The sequence below is a fragment of the Vipera berus genome, assembly GCF_964194415.1.
Source record: "Vipera berus genome assembly, chromosome: 1".
Classification (NCBI taxonomy): domain Eukaryota; kingdom Metazoa; phylum Chordata; class Lepidosauria; order Squamata; family Viperidae; genus Vipera; species Vipera berus.
The window spans coordinates 64,628,491-64,645,206 of NC_138202.1; positions in this window are offsets into that span (position 1 = coordinate 64,628,491).

Below are 16,716 nucleotides of genomic sequence, written 5' to 3' on the forward strand. Positions count from 1 at the left end.
AGTAATACAAAGTGACATCAAAGAAAAACAGTTCAAAAGGAATTTGATGATAAATTTTAATTTGAAAATCATCTGAATCTGTGCTGAACAGATCTGTGCTAACTAAGAATTGTGCATCTATAATTCCAATATATTTAGACAGGTCTTTTAGTATGAGATGGAGAAAGACCTATTTAAACACTGAAAAATGCAATATTATACACATCTACTAGAAGCTATTTTCTTTTTTTTTTTAAGACTTTGTTCCCGAGTGTGTCCTGAGTGTGTCCTAAGTGTGTAAGACACAGTACAGGTAGAGGTAGTCTACTGATTTCAGGGTATGGATATGATCAGAAAATTCCCTTTAGTGGAACTCAAGAAACCTAGATGGCAGAAACTGTTTATGGACACATGCAGTCCTACATATGTCATGTTCTTCAATACAGACGGAGACTAAGGAATCAGAGAAGAGCCTGATAATCCAGTAGTTCTCGACGTACAACCACAATTGAGCCCCAAATTTCTATTGTTAAGCGAGACATTTCTCAAGTGAGTTTCGTCCCATTTTACGACCTTTCCTGCCACAGTTGTTAAGTGAATCACTGCGGGTATTAAATTAACAATGCAGTTGTTAAATGAATCCTGCTTCCCCATTGACTTTGCTTGTCAGAAGGTCACATGACCCTGGGACACTACAGCCACCATAAATATATGTAAGTTGCCAAGTGTCTGAAATGGTCGTGTGAAAAATGGTCATTAACTCACTTTTTTTCACTGCCTTTGTAACCTTAGGCGTTCACTAAATGAACTGTTGTAAGTCAAGGATTACATAGTTAGTACAAAAAGCCTAACCTTGTTCCTTTTCCTAGAGTGAAAAGCTTTGAAAATAAAAAATGTACACTGCACACCATACAATGCAAAGCTGGTTCACATTAGAGCTCAAAAGAAGGGCTGCTGTCCTAGCACTTGTCTCCTAATTCAGGAGTGCCCCTAGGCCTGAAAAAAAGAAATCCTTTAAGAGTCACCTTTACTTTAATAAAGAAGATGGAAAAAACGACTGTGTTTTAATAAATAGTAGAGAAGTATGCACAGCAGTATCTACTTCACTCTGAAATTTTGCACAAAAGACTTCCTAAACCTAATCAACATATTTAAATGTTTGGATATGATTTTAAATAAATGCAGATGTATGAAACCGTATTCCCTTTGTTCTGCACCATTGGGCATCTGTTTCTCTTCTTCCATGCAATCAGCATTTTATTGTGACATTTTAATTTGCAAGCTTCCTTTTTTGCAACTTTTTTTTAATGAATGACAATGGAACGTGGTTTCTGATTTTGCTCCTTTGATGTGGTAGGGTGAGGGGTCAAAATTGGCAAGATGGAAGATGCAGCATCTCCATCTAAGCCCCGTCACTGTTGTATTTTCCTGTAATGTCAATGCACATATAAAAGGGGTGGGGATTGGATTGTGATGCTTTGTCTGCCATCTTGACTGTTTTGATTCCCTCCTGCAGAAGTCATGGCTCCTGTGTATATACTCTAAAAGGGAAGTGAACATATTGTCACTGGAAACCAAGAACCAATTATTATTACTGTAAATTTTTTAAAAGTAAAGTCTCTATCTAGAAGATGGTTAATATGCATCACTGTATGAAACGAAGGAGTGAGAAGGACACTGACCTACCTTGATTCTTTTTTTTTATAAGAGTAAGGAAACAGAAACTCTGTCAGGCTTTCAATATTTTGTTATATCCTTTAAAAATAAATGAGAATTCCAATGGTCATTGTGGAGATTCCCTTCTTTAAAGGACTGACACCTGAGCAAAACAAATAATCAGCGCTGCTTAAAATTGATTCACCATGAAAAACAAAAAGCACACAAGCATCTCCAAGAACCTGATCTAACAATCAGCGGCTATTTTAAAATTCTGAATATTAAATCAAATGTAATATGAATGTAAGACTACACATAATAATAATAAATACCCCACAAATTAGAACAATGTTTCTAACCTCTGCAACTTTAAGATGTGTGGACTATAATTACCAGAATTAGAATAATTGTTAGAATAAACACTCTATCTATACTGAAAATATTCCAATAGCAATTGATTGCTAGGCTAGAACCCTGTCTAAAAAGCAAAACGTATTGAGAAGCAAAAAAAAGATGGGCAAAAAATAAATGAAACAGAGGGAAAGACAAATAGCATGAATTTTAGATAAGCAGCCCAATAGCCTACTCACATTATAGTTGTCATGGAAGACACACCCAACCACAAATTGTAGAGTAAGCAACATAATCTCCTAGCTATCTAACACCACCATGGACTCAAAAGAATTCTTGTAAATCCAGACGATGCTAGGAGTTTTATCTTGGATTACCTTGGAGTCTACTTCTGTCTTTAAAATCTCTACGGCTACTGGCCTAAAAGCAGAATATTCAAGTTCATATGATGTTTTTCTTCACTAGATTTGAAGCTTCGTGGATTCTTTCTTTTCTTATATGAGAAAATAGTCTTCGGTCTTGAGCACGGGTGACAAACTCGATTGTGTCACGTGACGTATCATGACGTATCGTGACATTTTTTGCCTTTGTAGAGCTGGGGTGGACGTGGCCTGCACGAGACGCATCCGGCCCGCAGGCTGCCAGATTGACAGCCCTGGTCTTGAGGATGACTAGCAATCAAGACTCCCAGCATAAATGTTGCTGATTTTTAAATTACTGTATCAGATCATCATTGCCTATCAAAAGCCTATTTTAATTTTTCAAGTGTTCAACAAAACATTTGTTAAACGTAATTGTTTCTCAGGATCTTTTTTTAAAAGTTTGTTTCCATGTGTTTTATATGTTTCAGCTTCCTTAAACTTTAGAAAGGGGACAAATCACTATTTTTAATAAGCAAATACTCCTTTCATTGCCTTTTTGAATGAGCTCATGGTTTTAGAATGTATCAAAAATTTAATCTATTAGTTTGGTATTTTATTACTATGGTTAAGATCATCATTAATTTAGAATTAATTTAGGTCAATGTAGGCTCTATTTTATTAGTTATATGACATTTTATTTATTTGTATCCCACTTTCATTATTCTGACAAATAACTCAAGATGGTGAACATATCCAACATTTTCCTCTTATTTTCCCCACAACAATCCTGTGAGTTGAGTTGAACTGAGAGAGAGTGACTGGCCCAAAATTACCCAGCTGGCATTCATGGCTAAGACAGGACTAGAACTCAGGATCTCCCATTTTCTAGCCCTGGTACCTTAACTACTAGAGCAAACTGGCTCTCTTACACTTTTTAGATTCATATACTTCATCCTACGTTTCATACATTTAAACAACGGAAAAAGGACATTTGCAAATGTCTTTAGTAATTATGTGAAAAATTGTTGGTTTGGGTTTCACTCAAGTTTCATTCCCTTTGTTCTTTTCAATAATTGGCTTTAATCAGAAAGGCGTTTTTATATAGGGGAAAAAATGCCAACTGTTGCATAAGGATATCTTGTTGGAAAACTAAAACTGGAGACGTGGCCTCACAAGATTTGTTCAGAACACATCAACCAACACCATATCAGCTGTCTGCTTTCCACGGAGCGAGTAAAAGGTCTTTTTTGTTTCATAAACTCATTATGCCAAGAATATCACATAGGAACTTATCACAAGACTATCTGACTAACTTCATTTAATTAAGCTTGTTTCTTTTGAGATCAAAGACTCAGTTTCACATGTTAATCACAACAAAAGGAGAGAAATGTTAGCTGGACCAAGGCAGGGTGGCAGGCAACACAGCACAGCTTCAGTAGCAGAGCAGCATTTCTTCCACACTAATTCAAATAGCCCCGTTTTCCTGTCAAACCAATTTCCACTATTTTATGAAAGATTCCTTTGTAAGACACCATTCATGTAATTAATAAAACTATAAAAGTAGTGAGTGCTTCGGAGACCAGACATGGAACTTTTATACATGATTATATGAGACTAGGATGAAGCTATCAAAATCTCAAATGAAGCGGACATGTAAGTAGAGAGGAGAAAAACCTGGACTCTTGTTGAAGAGATCCCTTTGAGGAGGTAGATAAGAAAAAAATAAGATGTTAAGGAATCAAAAGAGAAATGTCACTTGAAGCAGACAAAGGAGGTTAGGTCTGAGAACACAGAACCCCCCCACCCCCACCCCAATCCCCACTGTTGGCTACCAGTCTTGTAAATCAACAAAGCAAGGACTTGGGGGGATAAAATTTTAATTTATTTTTTTTAAAATTTAATCCCATTTATATCCCGCCCTTCTCCGAAGACTCAGGGTGGCTTACAATCTAAAGCACAAATCAATGTGCTTAGCAATAGCCTTCATTCTATGTATATGCCTGCTTATTAGGGCTTTCACCCCCCCCCCCAAGCGGCATTATTACAAAGTCAGTTTATTGCCCCCAACAATCTGGTTCCTCATTTTACCTACCTCGGAAGGATGGAAGGCTGAGTCAACCTTGAGCCTGGTGGGACGCGAACCTGCACTAATTGCAGGCAGCTGGTGTTACTTAAGGAGGCATTAGCCCACTGCTCCACCAAGGCTCTTGATGCCAGCCGTCTCTTCAGTTGTCCTAGATCTGGGCTTGCCAGCCTATAGTATCTGGTAGCCTATTTGAGAAAAAGGTGGGGATGATGTTCTTTGTGTGTGTGTGAGAGAGAAAGAGCATGTGTACATTGTACATTGTCATCAGTAAAGTTTTGTTGCTACTTGGAATTCCTTGGCTACCTGTGTATTGTATCAGAACCTTGTTGTTTGAAAATGATTTGTGTGGGTTCCTAATTATTTCCCAGCTGTTGACTAGGAACATGTATGCTCTAGCTGCACCTATCTGGAAACTCCAGATAGAAAGGGTTTGCAAGGTCTACGTGCCTCGACTGGTTGTGAGTACATGAATGAGTGATTATAAGCTGCATGTAACAATGATCAGCACTGAGGTATAGGCATTATACCTAAAGAAAACTCAGATGACAGCAAGGCAGGAGATAGAAGAAGAGGAGGCTCAAAGCAAAGCCATAAAGCTCATCCCAAAAGGAACAATGGTTAAATGGGAACACAAGCAAGCAGGCAGTTGTACAAGATGCCAGACAGGACAGCAAAAGGAGGAAGAAGCTGAGTAACGGAGGATCGTCCTGGCAGTCTTCACTATTACAGTGGTGGTTCACATTGTTTTATGGCTCTGCATGTGTTGTTTGCAATTTATAGAAAAAACAAGTTAAACAAATTTAAAACTGCATACTTCAAGGGCAAAATTAGGAAACTAACCACACTCAGGAAAAGACCCAGGACAATTGTACTATCTTCCTCGCAGAAATGACAGCTGTCAAAGGCTGCTCCACGTGGCCGCACTGACAGCTGTCATAAGGCCGCCGATCCCAACACGCACGCGCACCCCACCGTTGACACTGACAGCTGTCAAAGGCTGCGCGTGCGTAGCAGCCGCCGCGAGCTGTCAAAAGCCACACAGGCGCAGAACCACCAGCCGACTGACAGCCGCTAGCTGTCAGAACGCCGGCAAGGTTACATGGGTTCCCAGCTGAAGCGCCAGCCAGCTGACGGGTTTCCCCGGCTCAGCGGCGCATGCGCTATCACTAGGGGAATGTCAAAAGCTGCCAGCTGATCATTGGGCATGACCCCTCGGCAGGAAAACACCCGTCCCTGATTTGTTGACAAGTTTGACCGTTGCCTATATAAAGGCTCGTTGTACTGTTCGCGTTTGTCCGGGCTGAGCTAAATAAACTGTTTGAACTGAAGCCACCGTCTCTCTCATCACTGCCCGAGATCTTGCACCTGGCGACGAGGATGGGATCGCGGTAAAATTGAGCTGAAGTCACGGCCAAGAAGGAACTCCGTCCCGGCCGATATCGCTGAAGTCACTGGCTAAGTCACTGGCTGAGGGCAGGACAACCTTCTATGCGCCACAGTACCGCTGACCCAACATGGCAAATCTCGGGCATATTAGAGAGTTCGACATCCGCCACCCTGAAGGCTGGGAGTCGCATTGGGGCCAGGTCAAGGGGTACCTCGTCGTGAATAAAATCACCGAGGACCGCCACAAGGCCGCCGCGCTCCTATGCCTCAGCGGGCTGGCCGTGTATGACATCGCCGTGGGACTCTGCAGCCCGGACCCGATCGCCACAGTGCCCTACGCTGAGCTGACGGATCGCCTCAGCAAACATTTCATGCCCAGGCGATCAGAGCTGTACTGGCGACTCCACTTCGCCCGCCGACGCCAGCAACTGGGTGAACCTTCCACCGCGTTCATCGCCGGGGTCCAGCACGCCGCCTGAAAATGCCATTTCCCGGACCTGGAGGACCGCATAAGGGACCAAGTCACCGCCGGCCTCCAGAACGAACGCCTCCAGAGGAAACTTGTGGCAAGGCCCACAATGGACCTCGCAAAGCTTACGCTCGAGATTATGGCCTACAAGGGCAGCCACCGTGAAGACCCCCCGGTGTTCAGCGAAAACCCCAGCGCCTCAGTCCATCAAGCCTGGGAAGCAGACCACAGACCCACGGAGACCGGCTCAGGAGTAGACGCGATCATCTCCCGATTCAATAGGATGGCCACCGGACGTGAAGGAAACCATGGACAAAACAAACCAGTGGGTCCCAGCACAAAAAAACCCCCTGCAGGCAACAAGGCCAGGTGCGCAAGCTGCGGCAGGGGCCACGCAAGAGCCACCTGCTGATTCAGGAACGCGAAGTGCCATGGTTGTGGGAAGACCGGCCACATCCACTCCGCATGCCGCAGTCAAAACCAGGAGACCCTCCACGAGCTTGACGAGATTCCCTCAGGTAGGACCAAGTCTCCCCGCCATCCCCAAGGGTCTGTAGGGTCCGTACTTTCCCAAACCAAACCCGCTGCCACGCACCTCATACGTGCTAAGGTCAAGGCCTGGGTCAGAATTCAGGGGGTCCCTTGCGAGATGGAGGTCAACTCAGGGTCTTCCGTCTCCATCCTATCATGTGACACGCTCCAAAAAATAGCATCTAGAAGCAAACGCCGCATTCCTTTGCAACCGTCCAAAGTCCTGCTAGCAGATTTCCAGGGCGCTCCTATAGCACTAAAAAGACAGGCTAATCTAAAAATTGAATTCAAGAAATTCAAAGGGAACCTTTTAGCCCAGATAACCGAGCACCCCCGGACCAGCCTCATCGGCCTGGACTGGTTTGATGCATTAGACATCCGCCTAGAGGGGACAAACCGCATTCAACCCCAGTCGTTAGAGGGCGTCTGCAAAACCTTTGCAGAAGTTTTCGATGGAACCTTAGACAGATATACCGGTCCGCCAGTCAACCTTAAACTCAAACCAGAGGTCGGGCCAATCAGAATTAAGGCCAGACGGGTCCCCTTCGTGCTAAAGCAAAAAATTGATAGAGAATTAGATCGTCTAGTCGCCCTGGGAGTCCTAGAACCCACTGACAGCGGAACTTGGGAGACTCCCATAGTGACGCCTGTCAAACGCCTGTCAAACCAAACGCGGACGTGAGGATCTGCGCAGATTATAACCGTGCACTGAACCCCCACGCGTATCCCATCCCCGCTGTCAGGGACGTCCTGTCAAAAATTGGTTCAGGCTCCATTTTCGCAAAATTAGACCTAGCGCACTTATTCCTGCAGCTCCCTGTCAGCAGAGAGACAGCAGACGCCCAAACTATAGTCACCCATCGAGGAGCGTTCAGAGTAAACCGCCTCCAATTTGGAATCTCTGTGGTGCCTGGTATCTTCCAAGAGGTCATGGAACGAACATTAAAAGGAATTCCCGGAGTATGCCCATAGTTCGATGACGTGCTCATCGCAGGAGATTCCGAAAGTATGTTGGCAGCCAGGCTGCACGAAGTTCTGAATAGGTTCCGGGGAGCAAGTTTAAAGGTAAAACGGGAAAAATGCTCCATCGGGGTCCCCTCTACTGAATTTTTGGGATATAGGATAGACGGCAAAGGCATTCACCCTACAAATTCGAAAATCTAAGCCATCAGGGCCGCACCCACACCCCAAAATAAAACAGAGCTCCAGGCATTCCTGGGGCTCTTGAACTTCTATCACGCCTTCCTGCCCGGAAAGGCGACGATTGCAGAACCCCTCCATAGATTGCTGGACAAGGGAGCATCGTGGCAGTGGACCGCTGCTCACAATGAGAGTTTCACAAAACCTAAACAATTACTGTCAAGCAATACCACCATTTCTCACTATAATGAGGACAAACCCCTGTGCATCGCTTGCGATGCATCCCCATACGGAATCGGAGCGGTCCTAAGCCATATATTTAAAGACGGAACACAAGCCCCCGTAGCATATTACTCGAGGACCCTCTCAAAGGCAGAATGCAACTATGCCCAAATAGATAAAGAGGCACTGGCCATAGTAGCTGGGATTAAAAAATTCCACGATTATCTCTATGGCAGGCCCTTTACCATATTCACGGACCACAAGCCTCTCCTTGGGCTGTTCACGTGGGACCGCCAAACTCCCCAAATATTGTCCCCTCAAATGCTGCGATGGACGACTTTCCTCTCCGCATACTCCTACCAATTGATCCACAAACCGGGCAAGGAGATGTGCAATGCAGACGGCCTCAACAGACTGCCCCTGCCCCAAATAGATCCAGCCCCAGCCCCGGCAGGTCACATCCTAGCCATTCAGGAACTCTCAGAATGCCCGGTGACAGCTAAGGACATCGCGTCCGCCACTGGCAGGGACCCGATACTCAGTAGAATTCTAGCTTGGGTATCGTCAGGCTGGCAGTCTATAAGCCCTGGCCCCACCTTCCAACCTTATTTCGTAAAACGTCACAAACTTACCACCCATTTAGGCTGCATACTATGGGGCTGCAGGGTGATAGTGCCACCATGTCACAGACCCAGGGTCCTACAAACCTTGCACGATGGACACCCTGGCATCATAAAAATGAAAGCCTTAGCACGTAGCTACGTTTGGTGGCCATCAATTGACAAGGACATCGAAGCACACGTAGCTGGCTGTTACCTATGCCAGCAAACCAGACCAGTGCTTCCCCATGCCCCTATTCATGCCCTTACAAAAAACCCCTGGTCCCGCATCCACATCGACTTCGCTGGCCCCTTCCAGGGACAAGTCTTTCTCATTATCGTAGACAGTTTCTCTAAGTGGTTGGAGGTTCTCCCGGTTTCTAGCACCACAACAGGTGCCACCATTCAGGCTATAAGGGGGTTTTCGCAACACATGGTCTCCCCGACGTGATAATCACTGACAACGGGCCTCAATTTACCTCCCGTGAATTTCAGATCTTCATGACGAACAATTGTATTAGACACACCACGTCGGCCCCCTTCCACCCGTCGACCAATGGCCTTGCAGAGGTCATGGTGAGGACCACCAAGGACTCCCTCCGAAGACTCATCTCGTGAGACTGGCACCACCGACTCGCCCGTTTTCTCCTCGCCCACCACACTACTCCCGTATCTACCACCAGTAAATCCCCCGCCGAACTCCGCTGGGGTCGCCGGCTGGTAACAAGGCTCGACAGGCTGCACCCAGACAGACCAGCAGCCGAGGAGGCCATCAATCTGCCTTCAAGGACTTTCACTCGGGTACAAAATGTCTGGGCCCAGAACTATGGGGGAAGGGATAAATAAACCCAGGGAGTTGTCCTAGAACAAACCGGCCCCCTCTCCTACACCATAAACATCGGGGGGGGCTCACCCTTCGCAGACACACGGATCAGCTGCGCCCCAGGACACCTTCCAACACTCCTCCGAGGCCGATATCCGAAGGAGCCAACCAATCCGGAAGCGATCACCCTGTTAACCCCCAAACACCCCCTGATCCACAAACCCCGCCCCCGCCGCCCCCAGAGGACCATTCCGCAGCCGACGAAGAGCCACCTCTCTGCCGCTCCAAAAGGACCCGATGACCCCCTGCATACCTTACGGACTTCGAATGGGCTGGAAGCACGCCGACAAACAATCAGTTGTAGTAACATGTTCCTGCTCCACTGTTCCATCAAGGGGGGGGGAAAGGGGGGTACTATATTCCTCACAGAAATGACAGCTGTCAAAGGCCGCTCCACGTGGCCGCACTGACAGCTGTCATAAGGCCGCCGATCCCAACACGCACACGCACCCCGCCATTGACACTGACAGCTGTCAACGGCTGTGCATGCGTAGCAGCAGCCGCGAGCTGTCAAAAGCCATGCAGGCACAGAACCACCAGCCGACTGACAGCCGCTAGCTGCCAGAACGCCGGCAAGGTTACATGGGTTCCCAGCTGAAGCGCCAGCCAGCTGACGGGTTTCCCTGGCTCAGCGGCGCATGCGCTATCACTAGGGGAATGTCAAAAGCTGCCAGCTGATCATTGGGCATGACCCCTCGGCAGGAAAACACCCGTCCCTGATTTGTTGACAAGTTTGACCGTTGCCTATATAAAGGCTCGTTGTACTGTTCGCGTTTGTCCGGGCTGAGCTAAATAAACTGTTTGAACTGAAGCCACCATCTCTCTCATCACTGCCCGAGATCTTGCAACAATTTGTAAAGGTTATGAAGAGACTGATTTTGGAAATGGCCTACATAGCCCAATATCAATCACACTTCTGCCAACTCTGTCATTCAGTGGCATTCACCTGGTGTTTGTATATACATATGTCAAAGTCCGCAAGATCAAAGCTTTCCCTTTTGAATGCCACTGCTTCACTGACTTATCCTGAAATGCACACATATCCAGAAACTCATTTTAAATCGGAAGACTCAATTAATTAGTTACAATTTCTAGTGCTTTAACATTGTTTCAATTAGTGAATATATGCCAGAGCAGAAAGGCAGGATATAAATAGAATGAATAAGTAAGCAAATGAATGGCTAAAGAAATAAGTCTGAAAACTGCTGACCAACACATCTGGAGCCTGCTAGGTTGAGAAAAGATGATGTACAAACAATTCAAAGTGCTACTACTGGATAAAAAAACTTTTATTTGTGCAACTTCTATCCTCTACTTCTGCCTAAGCACTCTAGTACAGCGGTGTCAAACTACCGGCCTATGAGCCGGATGCATCATAGTGAAACTGCGCCCACCCCATTGCCGGCAATGTCAAAAAAGTCACGCTATGCCATCACACGTCACGTGACATTGCGGGTTTGACACCCCTGCTCTAGTATATGATCAGCAGCACTGATTTTAACGAGAGCTGAATATTAGTTGGGAATTCATTTCTTTTAAACACATTTTCATAGTTCCATTCTTCTGTATTTTGTAAAGTGGAAAATATATATGCCCAAACAACATCATTGCAATATCTGAAGAGAAGTTTTGAATGCAAAATAAATAAATACATAAATGAAATAGCAGCCCAAATGAAAAATTCAAAGAGTAAATGGGAAAACAAGAATTACAACAGTTCAAATATGCTGAATGTCACTTATACCATCAAGGAAGCACATTTGTTTTTTAATTGCCCATCTCCAGTAATTAATCTAAGGGAATATGCTGAAAAGATGCTGAGCAGATGTGCATCATTTTGTAATGACAGCTATAGTAAACTTGGACTAACCTGAAAGCAGTTGGTGCTGAGACTGAACGCTGATTTTTTCCTGAGGGCTGCTTCTTTCAGAGTTATCCTTATGGGTATCTTGACATAGTCCTTGTGGTCTTGTGCAAAGGCTGGGCTCTCCACATTCAGAAACTTTGAGTTGCCTCTGTGCTTCCAAGTCACAGTACAACGGCAAATCTGAAGAAGAATGTCTTGAAATACAATGGCCAACAGATTCATTTTCAAGATCGAGGGCAGTCAGTGGAAGAATTCGATGGTGTAGCTTCAGGTTTGGTGGGCTTGAGGATAAAGGAGAAGGCAGGGGAGACATTTGTGCATGTGTATTGGATGGAGGATATGACCGATTAAAAACACTGCTAATAGCTACTAAAGACGGAGAGAGTGGTTTCTTCTCCTCCTGCTTATTGTTGGTTTTCTGCTGATAAAGGTCAGGTGGTGTCTGCAAGTGTAAGGTCAAGTGATTGTTATTTTTCTGGGGCACTGCAGTTCTTTTTTCTCTTTTTTCATGTAAGAAACTGGATGGACTTGCAGCGCACGGTAACTTCTTCCATTCTGCCGATTCATCTAATCTGTCAGTCTGTATAACTTTCTGCAAGGTTTTATTGACTGCTTTCACTGGACTGCGTGTTTCCTCAAAAGAATGATCTCGTTCTGCTTTAGATTGTTGAGTAACTCCTTCATGGACTTTTTCACTGGTAGCACCTGAACCACTTGAACCTTTGGTTTCATTACTGGTGGCACAAGACACCTGGCCATATCCTGCAGAATCTTTCAGGTCTTGTCTTTTTGACAGCCCTCCAATTTCAGATGCCCCTTTGCAGATCCCTGCAATATGGCTATAATCACATCTCTCTTCAGATGCTAAGTTTTCTTGGAAAGTATGCAGCAAAGGGCTGCTCTGCTGAATCAGTTTAAAGGTATCCTCTACTTCATCTAACAGACTATGGCTGGAATGTGCAAAACAGTGCCCAAACACAATATTGTCATATTCAGAGAAAGAAACAGAGAGATCTGAATCAGATTCCAGTACCTGACAGTCCTCAAGTAAATACTGCTTTCTCTTTGATAGTTCTGGAGGTTTATTCCCATCTGGTAATTCACTTTTGTATTCCACCTTCCTCTCAACAGAACATGTCAGAAATCTGGAGGAATCATTAGAATGATATCTGTCATTTCCCGATAAAGCTTCCTTGTTGTGTAATGCTGGAGGCTCCAAAGTTGCAGATATCTTCCTTTTGATATTCTTGTTTATGAATTCTTCAATGCTCTCCCTCCGTTTGCTAGATTTTCTTCTTTTTTTGTTTTTCAGACTAGACTTCTCTGTGGATCCAGAAAAAGAGTCCGTCTGATCCTTAAAATCTAGCTTCTCCTCTTTATATTTCAAATTTTCTGAAACTTCTTGTAGTTTTCCATCCTGGTTTCCCATTTTAACTCCAAGTATGTGGCTTGAACTAAGCAGAGTTGTCAAGATTCTATCTTTTTCAGCATGTAGCTTGTACAACTCAGTGAGAATATTCTCAGTAGTCGTTTGTTTAAAGAAGATTTCGCCAACAGTTTCATAACTCTGCCTTTGTGATCCAATCACTTCTGAGTCTTCTTTCACTTGATAGCAGTTATGAAAACGTTTACTGGACTTGTCAAGAGTTACACAGCCTTTGTATGTGAATCCTGTGATTTTGCCCTTTGGAAGATAGAATCTGACATAGCAAAGTTCCATAATGGGTCTATGCAATTGGATGACCGTGTGAGTGCCTTCCATTATGCTTAACTAATTAATCATGCATTAAAGTTATGAGGTCAACATTTCTAATTTTGCATGACACATCATGTGATGCAAAGAAAGAAAGGAGGCATCTGACTAATCTTCCACGGTGATGTTTCCTGCAGAAAGAAAAAGAAGGAGACTGTAAAAAAGTAAAAATGAGCTCATAGTTTTGAACTAAGAATTTTACATTATTATATTTTTTAAATCTTTGTAACGGGCTAAAATGTATCAGGGCATGCATATAACAGAGCACACTAATTTATTTATGACATTTGTATGCTGATTCAGTTTGTAGTGGTTAACAGTAGTTAGCAACATCAGAACCAAACGGAACAACATTAGTAATCCAGTTGAATTACAGGAAAGTTTAGACATTGGATTGCCATTAAAAATTGCTCAAAATTTTTAGAGGGTGCAGAGCCATCAAAAGTTTGACTTGGTATATTTAATACTTTAATATATATATTATTAAATGTTAAATATTAAAGTCTTCACTTCTGTCAGTTCACTTCTGAATCAAATTCAAGATGCTTATATCTTTACACCTCTAAATATCTTGGAAGTGAGAGACTTGAAGGAAAAAAAATCATTTCATATTAATTTGTACTTTACGTTCTTCTGCCAAGATCCTTCTCCATAATTCAGCAACAGAGAAAATGATATCCTTAGCAATTGTAACTTGGTTACAGAAAGTCCTTCTGATTACTTGATACTACAATGAACGTCTTTCAAAATCAAGTAAAGCAATTTTTAATCTATTAATTATTTAAGTCAAAGGCAATGTTTAAATCTGTAATTGATTTTCATTATTAGACTCGTCTACCCCGGGCAACTGATGGATTATGATGGGTTTCAGAGGGAGATGGGGACCATACCTGAAGATCTGCTGCAGATCTGCTGCACAGTTCTGCCAAGACTTAGGAGGCAAATGAGACTTTAGATAGGACTGCATCTATGACCTTTCCTGACCCACGGATCTCCATGCTCCATGGCATAAGAAGAATTGAGAGGGATTAAATAGAACAAGAGACATCTAGAGTGCTGCTGGTAAAAGAAAAAATACTAACCTGACTGAATATGGGTAAATGTTTTTACATATTAAAGCCTACCTCATGGCACTGAAGCAAAAATTGCACTAATTGCATCTGCAAATTAGTGGCCCTCTTTAAGGTGATTTGGTTCTTTCTGGTAAGGAGGACTCAGAGATCTGTATCTGCAGGGATGCACTGAGGAACTTGCTAACTTTGTGGCAAATAAAGTCACTTGAATTTGTTTCCAGTTAGACATTTGTATGGATACTGGTCCAGAGGAGATTCCTGGGGTAGATTCTTGCACAGTTATATGGGAATGGTTTGATCCTGTTGCTCCTGAGGAAGTGAACATGATCCTAGTGAATGTGACCTGAGCCACCTGGGTTTAGATATATGTCTTCCCTGGATGGAAACAGCGTCCTGGAAAATGACATGTGAGTGCGTACTGGCAATGATTAATTTATCTTTGTATGAAGGAGTGGTGCCCCACTCTCTTCTTAAGCCACTGCTAGTTTTATGGACAATTTTCATCCTGTCTCCAAATTTGCCTTGCTGGGGAAGGTTGTTGAGAAGGTCACATTGCAGCTCCAGAGGATGCTGGATGAAGCAGATTATCTGACCCCTTTCATGGCTTAGACATGGGACAGAAATTGCATTCGTCATGCTTTTTAATGATCTCTGGCAGGTGCAGGATGTGAGAATTAAGTGATAGCACAATTGGTTTTTCTTAGTGCCTGGATGCTGGATGGGAAGCCATAGTCTGAAAGAGTGGCTTTGGTTCAAGGGTCCTTGGTTGTTGAAGAATTATCAACTTTGGTCATAGATGGGGTTGTGCTGGCTCAGAAGTGCTCAAGCAGTTGTGACCAGGAGGGCCTTTGTACAACTGCAACTTGTGCCCCAATTAGGCCCATTCCTGGATCAACATGCCTTTGTCACAGTCTCCGCGCCCCAGACACCTCCTGTTTGGACTACATGTTCTAGATGAAGCTGGCCTTGAAGAGTATCCAGAAACTTCAGCTGGTACAAAATGCAGAGGTCCACATAATTTTGTGCATGTCTCACCTGCTGGAGCTGTATTGGCTACAGATTTGTTTCTGGGTCCAGTTCAAAGTGCTTGTTATTACTTTAAAGCCCAACGTGATTTGTGCCCTCGTTATTTGAAGGTCCACCTCTCCCCAGTTACATCTACCCAGCCTATTACAGCAGGAAGGCAGGGTATGTTGTGAGTCCCATCTATTAGAGAAGTACATCTAGCAGAATCAAGAAAAAGGGCCTTGTCAGTGGTGGCTCCTTCCCTATGGAATATCATTCTCTTGGAGAGAAGATTAGCCCCACTTAATGCTTTTCCAAAAGGTCCTGAAGATATGGTTTGCCAGTGGTCCAGGGGAATGGTTGGAAACTGATCAAAGAGAGAAGCAACCTGGAATCAAGGAGAAAGTTCCTAACAGTGAGGACAATTAACTAGTGGAACAGCTTGCCTTCAGTAATTGTGGGTGCTCCATCACTGGAGATTTTTAAAAAGAGACTGGACAGTCACTTGTCTGAGATGATATAGGTTCTCCTGCTTGAGTGGGGGTTTGGACTAGAAGACCTCCAAGGTCCGTTCCAGCTCTATTCTATTCTAAGGACCACAGGTTGATGTAAAAGTGATCAAGTGGCTGGTTTAATTGTGTTTGTTGCTGCCAGTGGAGGGATGGAGATTTGTGAGCTTCTGTAATGTGTGTTTTTTTAAAAAAAAAACAACGGTAAGCTTCCCGGAGTCAGTGTGTGTGAGAAGGGTAAGCATAAAGATTTGTTTAATAAGTAAATAACGATTGCATTCCTATTATGAATTAGCTATACAAACTTAAATACATTTATGTAAGAAGGTCGGCAGTTTGGCAGGTCAAATCCCGAGTGCCATGTAACAGAGTGAGCGCCTGTTACTTGTCCCAGCTTCTGCCAACCTAGCAGTTCAAAAGCACATAAAAATGCAAGTAGAAAAATAGGGACCACTACAGTGGGAAGGTAACAGCGTTCCGTGCGCCTTTGGCATCTAGTCATGCTGGCCACATGACCATGGAGATGTCCTTGGACAAGCGCTGGCTCTTCGGCTTTGAAACGGAGATGACCACCGGCCCCTAGAGTAGGAAACGACTAGCATGCATGTGCGGGGGAACCTTTACCTTTACCTAAGCATGGATTACAGTTGAATGTTGATCAGACCTTCATTTGTCAGGGTTTTTCCCCCCAGATATATCCCTGGGTAATAAGTGCAGCATGATTTTCCCTTCCACACTGCATTTAGAACTTGCAGTAAAAATATTACAATTCTTATTATTATGGCTTAATGAGCATGCTAGGCAGCTTGCTGTACATAATTTGTAAGGATTCTAAATTTAACTTT